The 9413-nt window shown below is 37.0% G+C and overlaps 1 non-coding gene across 1 annotated transcript; it reads left to right on the top strand.

Moving 5' to 3' along the window:
- Positions 1 to 2360: 2360 nt before the first annotated feature.
- Positions 2361 to 2433, top strand: TRNAF-GAA. The gene has a single exon. It is a non-coding gene; the product is annotated as a tRNA-Phe (tRNA).
- The last annotated feature ends 6980 nt before the right edge of the window (positions 2434 to 9413 follow it).

Genomic DNA, 9413 nt, shown 5'->3' with positions numbered 1-9413 from the left:
TTTGAATAACAGTTCTGTGTAAGTACTAGTTCTAAACATAAATCATCTATTCCCAGTCACTGGTACATGGCAGTAAACAAAAATAGGATATACATGTGCAATTTGTTAAAATACTGTTAAATACAAAAGATTGTTTTTTCCACATTTTTTTCATAAAATGAAAACAACTAGAAAAAATATTTTTGATTTTATTCATATTTAATGGCCTACCACGTTACCTTTGTGCATAACCCATCACAAAATTTGAGAGCATGTAGGCTATTTTGAGATACTGTCATGTGAACTATCTATTAGGTAATCTGATAAATGCCAATCCAGCATCCTTATGCTAAAGTATTCTTTAGACTGTCTTATTTGAATGGGTGCGACTGCTTTTATTGTGTAATGCTATCTAATGTCAGTAAGTACATTTACAATAAAGTCATCTAAGTCCTAGTAAATGGTTGTCTGATTAGTCTGATTTATACGTAGGTTCTCAAATAGGAAGGCAAACTAGCTTTTAATGAAATTACACCAGATCATGCCAGATATTCACCCTTTTCTTTAACCAATGTTCTCTTTTTGGATATTAACTTATATTCTTTTATCAGAAGAATGTCTATAAATGCCCAACAACACATGCTAGAAATGGGTGTTATCATCACTCACTATCCTATGATACTGCTGACTTAGCAAGAGCCTATTATTTATTTTACATGATTAGCTTGGAGTTTTATTCTTGAAGGATGGGGCCTAACCAGAGGCTCTTCTATCTTAGTTAAATTGTCTTATATACTGGAAAATGAGCATTCCCTTTGAAATACATGAAGCAAGCAAATAAAAGTTGCCTTCAGCTTTTCAAAATGCCACATGGCTTAAAATATCCAGGAATATTAAGCAAGGGAATATTAGTCAAGAATGATCATGTAGAAGGATCATTCACCCTGCATTTATGAAACCAAGGTTCAATGTCCAATGTAGAGCTCCCATTACAGGTCTAATCCATCAGGGAGTTAGTTTGCTAAGTACCTCTGAGGATACAAATCTTAGTCTATATTCCTACTCTTTAATGATGCATTTGTGCAGGCTTGTTAGCTGCTCCAGGCTCCCTCTCTAGTTGATGGACAGAAACAGACAACTCCTTGGGTGTTTTAACCCACTGAAAAGTGGAATGACTTGGGAAGAAGAGCCTCAAGAAGTAACGGAGGCCAGCTGAATGAGATAGAAGGAACCCAAGATCCTGTACCTCATTTCTATACTTAAAAAAAGATGTAAATAACTTGTGTACCTTATAGAGAATTTGTAAAGATAAACACCATAAATGCGGCAAGATCCTGTTATATTGGGTTCAGTAGAAATACTTAGAAACCGAACCCACAGTAACTGTTTCATAGTTGTAAGAGATTCTTCTTTGTGAAAGACCAGCTCACATGTTATAGGAACCATGGCAATGTGGTTAAACTTGATACACTACCTCTTTGCAGCTCTCAGATCAGAACTTTTTGATTCAATAATTGTATTCAGAAGAAAATTGGACACCCAAGGCAATAGGTTGTGGTTTGTTCTATGTCATTTTCTATTTTTTTCTTAAAATAAACTACCATCTCCAAGTTCATGAATGACTGGTCATAATTTTTTTCAGACTTGAGGCCATCTAAAGCTACTCATGCACAGTTGCCAAACATAGGTAAAAGCAGATCTATAAGGATATCGTGACCTTAACAGCCACTTCTGCTTCTGTATTTCATGTTTCTGTTTAAATTTCAGTCTTTGTTTTACCTTCCTTAGAATGTATCATATGCTCTTTCACTGTGACTCACAGACCAAACTGACATGCCAGGATGCAACAGGACATGATGTGCCAAGCTGTGGAACACAACAGATTACAAAAGAAGTGGCACAGGAATACGGCAGTCAAAACAAACATACAAACAAACAAAAAGCAAAATACTTTTTTTTTTTTTTTTTCAAAGAAAATGAAACATCTGTGAAATATCTGTTTTTGCCCAGAGAGGCTGTAGAGTCTCCTTCTCTGGAGATATTCAAAACCTACCTGGATACCATCCTGCGCAATGTGCTCTAGGTGATCCTGCTCGGGTGGGGACTTGGACTAGATAATCTTCAGAGGTCCCTTACAGCCTCGGCCATTCTGTGAATCTGTGATTCTATGAAAAGTCCTACCCCCTTCCCCCTCACTCTCTTTTTTATAGCCTATTTTTCTATGTCAGAATATGAAATAACGAGCTTGAACAAACCTCTCTGAATAATGTTTAATAACCGATCAGTCACTATTTACAAGGAGCAAAATGAAAGATATTTATCTGGAAGAGAATGGGGTTTAGAGACTAATTTCTCACTGTCCAACAAATAAGATGGGCAGGGCTGAAGTAGCTCAGCTGGGAGAGCGTTAGACTGAAGATCTAAAGGTCCCTGGTTCAATCCCGGGCTTCAGCATTCTTTTCCAATAGTTTTGTTTTGCTTTTGACAAGCTTGAGAAGTGGGTCCATGGGCACCTAGTGAGGTTCAACAAGTCCAAGTGCATGGTGCTATACCTGTGCCAGGGCAACCCCGGACATGATTGCTGGCTGGGAGAAGAACTCATTGAAAGCAGCGCTGCAGAGAAGGAGTTGGGGGTTCTGGTAGATGAAAGGCTCAACATGAGCCAGCAGTGCGTGCTTGCAGCCCAGAAGACCAACTGCATCCTGGACTGCATCAGCAGAATGGCCAGCAGGTGGAGGGAGGTGATTGTCCCCCTTTGCTCTGCCCTTGTGAGGCCCCACTTGGAGCACTGCGTCCAAGTCTGGGCCCCCCAGCACAAGAAGGATGTGGGGCTATTAGAATGGGTCCAGGGGAGGACCAGGAAGATGATCAGAAGGCTGGAGCACCTCTCCTATGAAGAAAGGAGATCACTGGGGCTGTTCAGCCTGGAGAAGAGAAGGCACCAGGGTGACCTTACGGCAGCCTTTCAGTACTTAAAGGGGTCTTATAAAAAAGATGGAGTGACTCTTTGTTCAATCAGATAATGACAGGGCACAGGGGAATGGCTTTAAACTAAAAGAGGGATATTTAGATTAGAGATTAGGAGGAAATTCTATACTCAGAGGGTGTTGAGGCACTGGAACAGGTTGCCCAGAGAAGCTGTGGATGCCCCATTCCTGGAGGTCTTCAGGACCAGGTTGGATGGGGCCCTGGGCAACCTGATCTAGTGGCTGGTGTCCCTGCCCATGGCATGGGAGTTGGAACTGGATGATCTTTGAGGTCCCTTCCAGCTGAGACATTCTATCATTCTATCATTCTATGAAAAACCAGGTAACAATCTAAACAGTTACTACTGACAGGCTAAATCTGAACCAGTGATCCAAAGGAAAAGAGTTCTTCAGGCAATCGCTACTCATCTCCTGAATTATGTAGACTGATTTGATGACTGTAATTGGCTGCTCATTTTCCCTGTGTAGGTCATGGTTCTACAAAATCTAGATGAATCTTAATTGTTGCATACAGTTGTGGACATGCTATCCAACTCTTTAAAAAGTTCATTGCCCAAATGTAATGGAAAAATCTACTTTAATTCTCTTTAGCAAATATGTACTTACGACATATAAATTTTGCTCCCTAGCCTCTATCCCCTTTCATTCATCACCTCCTTCTCTACTTCTTCCTGCACGCACACCTTTCTCATTTTTCTTTATTCTTTTTTTCTTTTTTTATTATTTTTATTCTTTTTTTTTTTTTTTTTCTCATTTCATTATTCTTTTAAGCTTATACCTCACTCCTTGTTATTTGTTTTCCCTTTCTAATAAAATTAGGTCCTGGTTGCTTTCCTTTATTCTCTATTGCATCTTTGGAAATTCTTCCCTCACTGTTACCTGGCAGTTCTGAACTCAGCTCTGCCTCTGATCTCTGCACATACTTTCTCTTTCCTATCTTCCTCCTGATTACTTAGCAACACCTTCAGTTAAACTAGCTCATGTCCTAGCTTTCTTTTATGAGCAGCTGGGAACAAGCTGAAGAGCTAATGTCATATATCCAGGCACTTTCAGCATAACATTCATAAATGCTAGGTTTCTGGGACTTCTTCTGGGTAGGTCCCATATTAAAAAAAAAAAAAAAAAAAAAAAAAAAAAAGAAGCTTGTTTATGTGCATGAACCTCAATTCGCTTATGTGACATACTTGGATCCTCTTCAGTGTTAAGTAGTGCCTGAATTTGAGTAGATTGGTATGTAAACCATAAATGAGTTATAGTTATTCAATCTGCTCTAACAAATGGCTACCTGTCCTTGGATTTGTTTTCTCAATAAAAGCGCCCTATAAGACACTGGTCCTGGTGAAAATTACTGTTAATTAGTCAGTCCTGTTTCACAAAGTACATATGACCCACAGAACACATTAAATGAACTTAAACTTCATTTCCTAAGAAAACTCTCTCACTGCATTAAAACTAACAGTTCATCAGACTACTAGTACAAAAATGTACTCAAGCAGCAGGACAAATGTTGAAAGAAAATTCAGTACAAATGTGAGATTAAATTAATAAATGAAAGATTGCAAGAATGCATTGGAAAAATTTTGTTATTGATTTCTGGCAATAGGATTTCATCCATCTTTAAGTGCTACGTGTTTGCATAGCATGATAGCATTTGAACATCTTCATTGTTATGAACAGTGATGACAAAATGTCTAGAGGGAATGAATGACTGCCTGGGTCACATCTCTTCTAAAACTATTGAATGGTATCTGTGGGTTTCTGTTGAATAGTTATGGCCTGAAAAAAAAAAAAAAAAAAAAAAAAAAAAAAAAAAAGTTTGTTGCAATGGACTTATTATTATTATTATTATTTATTAATATTTTTTATTATTTTTTTAATTTACTTACTGTTTTTTGAGGATCATGACTCACTAGATGCAGACTAGCAAGAGTGGAATCTGAAGTGAAAAAGGGTTTGGAACTCTCCTGAAATACAGTAAAATGGTAGATAAAACACATTTTCTCTGCATGATCCTGCCTTTGCTAGAACCTTTGGCAGTGAAATTTCTTTGTCTCCCTGTTCTTGTGCTCTACTTTGTCCTATGGGTACACAACATAGTATTATTTTAAAAAATAAATGAATTTTACCCCTTGAAAGAGCTACAGAGTGGTATGTACACTGTAAAAACCAATGCTTTGAAATTAGGTAATAGGGAGATAGTTGAGATAAACACATCAGATGCACCAGGAAAACTAGCCATGGATATATTACTAAGTGAAATATATATGGATATATAATATAATATATGGTGTATATACATATATATATATACCATTGAAAATGGGGTAGCCACATCCAGTCTACCTAATGGGAGTGGTCTCTGACCCATGTAAACTCCTCAGCAATGCTCTGGGAATTGTTTAAAAGATCTCTTTTGCCTAAATGTCTTCAACAATTTAACCATACAGATGGTCAAGATTATACATCTAGGAATGGTCCCTGGCAGAAGAAGGAACTAGAAAAGAATGCCTGGTACAGCTTTCGCTTTGTTTGTACTAAATACTATGACAAAATCCCCATCTCAAATGAAGGCAAAAGTCCAATAAAAATTGTGAGTGCTGTTAAATGTCAACTCAGAATGTCATCTTTGGTTGTTTGTTTTAGGTTAGACTTTGGGGTTTTTCACTAACTTTGATACTAACTTTTTGCTCTTGTTTTTCTATGTCTTAGCATATCTATGAAACACCAGGATGGTTTTGGATAGTATATGACAGTTTAAGACATAAAGACACATATCAGACATGCCCAATGTTCATTATCTAAAACTCAGACAATGATGGTCCCAATTAGTTCTTTAAATGCTGTGGGTGACAAAGGTAAACAACTTTGGAAGACAATCCCTTCTTAAGATAGGTATCTAAATTTGGTGTATGAACCATCCTACGGAGGTATCCACTGCTTTTGATTGGCCTCAGTTGGAGACTAAATAACAAGACAAGATTAGCCATTTTTCTTTCACACAGCAAGAAGTTAGACAAGGCAAACTGTATTTTTAACTTAAGCTAGTCGTTTAGGTATTTCCAGAGGGCAAATAATTGTTTGTTTTGTTTTGTTTGACTACTGGTATTTTTAGAGTTCACCATTTGTTTTGCCTTTGAGGACTCTGAATCAGAGAATCATAGAATCACTGAGGTGGGAAATCATCAAGTCCAACCCTTCTGTTCAAAGCAGGGTCTGCTAGACCAAGATGCTTAGGACTATGTCTGATTGGATTTTTAATATTTCCAAGGACTCCACACACATACACACACTAAAAAAAAAAAAAAATAATAATAAAATCCTGTTCCATTGTTCAATGGATGTTTTTTTTCTTACATTGAAACAGAATTTCACATATTTCAAACTGTGCCCTTTTCATCCTGTTCTGTCACTGGACACCCCACTGGAAAGAGCCTGGCACAATCTTCTTAACTATCCTCCATATGGCATTTAAATACATAGATAGATAAGATCCTGCTGACCCTTCTCTTCTCCAGGCTGAACAATCCCAGCTCTCTCAGTCTCTCTTACATCTGATGCTCCTGTCCTTTAATAATCTTTGTGACCTTTTTCTGGCATTGCTACAGGTTGTCCTTGTCTCTCTTGTACTGTTGGTTTTCTAGTCTTTATTGTCAATTTGCTATGGATGGACCTTCCAGGATAATGTGCTGGATACTTCTACTCCATCCACTCACAAAAATCTGGCTATTATTGCAGATGTCCATCCTGAATAATACCTTTTTTTTACTTCCAATATAAGTGCTTCTCTTCCATTGTTTATATCCTTCAAAAAATTGTGCCTTTCACCTAAGCTGGGTGGTGACGCTGAACCTTGAAAGTAGGTACTAGAGTTCAAGCAGTTTAATCTAAAACACTTAAAGCCTCCATGTCCTTGCCTACTTTAGGATTCAAAGTACTAATACCTTCTAAAAACACATCTGTGATCTTAGTTGAACAAAACTCTTAACAAAGAAGGATAAGAAAATATAGTATAATTCTTAATGCTTACTTGTGACTGATTAGTAAACCTACATAATGAAGGAAGGCTCAGAGCAGATAGTCAAGAGCAATGTGCTCATGATATATGTGTACATGTATATCCCAATATGAAGGGGATCAGAAGGTTGTCTGTTTTAGATAGTTGGGGGCTGTGTAGATCAGCTGACCATATCAGTTGAGTGGATTGACTTGTGTAAATGTTTGTTCCTGAGTTAATAAAAGGAGTGCAAATATCTTCCTGAGTCATCCAGTTCAGCACAGGGGTGGAAGCATACACATCTCAGCCCAACAGCATAAAAGCTGAACAACAAAAGACCTTTGAAGAAAGCAACAAGCCTGAGATGATTTCAACCCATGTATTCCTTCACAGTGACTGGGGATGCTCAGTGTCAGGATGGTAAGCATTATACATGTACAAAGACAGTTAATGAGAATCATGTTTGCATTGTGATTAGGCTATATGTTGCTGCTAAGAGTAATTTGTAGTTATGATTTTAATACATTGTTGTACCACCCTGCTAAATCAAAATCCCATATAGTGTCAAAATACCTTCAGATAAGTAAAATAGGTATTAAACATTAACCTATGTACATATAGAGTATCTAAAAGAACCTGGTCAGAGAGTGTTGGATTTTGACACTACAATATATGTTTGATATTACAGTGCTAGAAAAACACAATTAGTATTCAAGTTTCAGTTTGCTTGATCTAAGGTGAGTATTTGGAATTAAAAGTAAATATTCTAGTGGTTCTCCATGACCATAGTTTAACAACTGATATCATAAACAACTGCATAACAACTGATGCCATCTATGCATCTATATGATGACATTGGCTTAGCAAAGTTTGACATATACCATTCCATCACAGATGTATGGCTTCATCAAACAAAATCATGTATCTCTTCTTAGTCAACTCCTTCTCCAGAAGTTGAATGCTTCTACAAAGGAAACAGTGGGTGGTTTTTAGGAGAAGCTGATGTAAACATGCTAACAAAAGGAAGGGCTAGCAAGCAGATGGTCTTCTGACTTCTCATTTTAGAGCTACTGTAGCAGGTGTTGAAAAAGCCTTCCATCTTCCTGATGCAAAAATGGGGGGAAAACAACGCTTTTGGAAAACCACAGGAAAGAGTAATGACTGCATATTCTGTCATCTATCAGTGGGAAACGTTCAAAAAATGCAACTCCTTTCATTGAATTGATTAATATTTCAAACAAATGTGTACCAGGCAAAGGAGATGTGGCTATTCACAGTGGCCATAAATTAATGCAGATTACTCAGGAGAAAGGTCTGGGAAATGAACACCACTTTTCAGGATGCCGTCATGAAAATAGTTCGTATTTACATTCTAGCATTTTCATAACATCAGACCAAGCCATTTCAGAGTAAGTGTTCCTCTGATTTCACTGGACTGCAGCCCTTTGTTTTCCTTGGAGGCCTCCCTGCCACTCACAACAATACAAGCATATGTACACACGCAGAGATAGGCAAAGCACATTGCATCCAATTGTTAGAGTACATTTAAAATTATCTGTTGTGAAAAATCTATGAATGAAAAAAAATGTTATGAAAAATGTTGTGAAAAAAATAGTTAACTCTTTTCTTTCTCCTGTTTTTATGTTTACTTGGAAAAAGGGAAGAACACAAAGAGGATGAGAAAAGACAGAAGATGTTCAGAGCTATCGTTCAAAGAGTTCTCCCTTACTGTTTTGTTTTTTTTTTTCAAGTCTAAAAGCCAGCTGAGATTCTAAATCTCTCCTTTGTCTTTCTTCTGCAAAACACCAGTTTATAGTTATAACCTCCCTTTCTGAGATCTCACACACACTCATGAGGTCAGCTGGCTGGAAAGAAGACACAGTTCCTTCATTTTATCGACTCCATAAATAGTCAAATAAGAATGATTGTGCTCAAGTTTCAGGGAACATCTAGTTCACACCAGGTTGGCTCAGTGGATTGCCATTATAAATCACATCCTTTGCTATTCTTCACCACATTATTCCTATGGTTAATCTTGTAATTTGCAATTTGAGTATCTATCTTGATCAGAATTTAATATCAGAATAAGAAGGATGCTGTTCATCTAGCAGTATAAATGACTGATGAATCAACTTCATTAGTATATTGATTACAGAAAACAAACAAACAAAAAAATAAAATAAAAAACAGCATACTATACTTATTCTGATTACTGGGTTTCACTTCTGCTCATTAGATCTTCAGAAAATCTCAGATTTTGAAAAGATCTGGATTTGCATATGCAATTTGAAAAACTCATTTTTGATCTTCTGGACAAGTTGATTTATTTGATGCTTTTGTTAACTGCAATGGAGGTACTGCTGACTGAGGCCTCAACAAAAAATTGCATTTTTTATAATCAAATGAAACTGGTTCCAAAAAAAATCAATTAAATAAATCTGAGGCATCAAAAT

This window comes from Aythya fuligula, chromosome 3 (genome assembly GCF_009819795.1).
Source record: "Aythya fuligula isolate bAytFul2 chromosome 3, bAytFul2.pri, whole genome shotgun sequence".
Lineage (NCBI taxonomy): Eukaryota > Metazoa > Chordata > Aves > Anseriformes > Anatidae > Aythya > Aythya fuligula.
Note: the sequence above shows the minus strand (reverse complement) of the source record. Positions and strands in the feature narration are given on the sequence as shown.